General features: G+C 56.5%; 1 non-coding gene across 1 annotated transcript; it reads right to left on the bottom strand.

Annotated features, from left to right (window-relative positions):
• Window positions 1–253: 253 nt before the first annotated feature.
• Trnas-gcu (transfer RNA serine (anticodon GCU)) lies at window positions 254–327 on the bottom strand. The gene has a single exon. It is a non-coding gene; the product is annotated as a tRNA-Ser (tRNA).
• Window positions 328–918: the final 591 nt, after the last annotated feature.

The raw sequence follows: 918 nt of genomic DNA on the forward strand, positions 1-918 counted from the left end.
GGTAGAAATCAGCCTCGCCAGAAAAAGAGAGCGAAATAGCGGCGGCTTTCGCGCAGTAAAATAAGACGTCATAATTAAGAATGGAATGTTGATTGATTGATTGTAGGGTTTAACGCGCCGACGCAACGCAGGCGATGAGGCGCGCCGTAGTGGAGGGCTGCGGATTAATTTTGATCACCAGGGGATCTTTGACGTGCGCCGAAATTTCGAACACACGGGCATTTACGCTTTTCGCCTCCACCAGAAAAGCGGCCGCCGCGGCCGGGAATCGAACCCGCGTCCTCGTGCTCAGCAAGCGCAATGCCTTAGCCACTGAGCCACCGCGGCGGGTCCCTCTGCATGTTGTTAGGACTGGGTATCCCACCGCAGTCACCAATGTTCTGGCTCGCATCCCAGCTTGTCACCGGTGTAACGGCGTTGCCTTGCTCCGTCCGCTATCGACGCGGCGCAGAGCAGAGCGATGAAGTTCTCGAGCCGACGAAAAGTTGAAGTAACATTTATATACAGTATGTACATGGTAAGCAAACGTTACATGGCTCGCACAAAGGCGACAGCACCTCTCCACTCGGTGCCTCCGAAAAGTGCCGCGAAGAATTCCGCCGAGGAAGGCCGACGATAAGTGCCTCCGGGCGGGTTTTTATACCACCGGAAGTTCAATGGAGCCCCGAGAAGTTTGAATCGCTCCAATCAGGACTCTCGCTGGCTGAAGTTTGAAATCCAACGAATGGTAGCGAAGCGGTTGCGTCAGCTTTGCCGCCACGATGGGGAAAGGGAGGGCGACGCCCACGCCGTCTCCTCGAACCCGCCTTTAGGCGTGTGGCTACATGTCGGTTGCCGGTCGTTCACCCGATGCAGGATTCGGCCGAGCCGCCGCGACGCAAAAGGAGAGGCGACTCTGCGGTGATGCATGTTTCGGCT

This window comes from Haemaphysalis longicornis, unplaced genomic scaffold (assembly GCF_048455015.1).
Source record: "Haemaphysalis longicornis isolate Haplotype H1 unplaced genomic scaffold, Haemaphysalis longicornis Haplotype H1 scaffold_1, whole genome shotgun sequence".
Lineage (NCBI taxonomy): Eukaryota > Metazoa > Arthropoda > Arachnida > Ixodida > Ixodidae > Haemaphysalis > Haemaphysalis longicornis.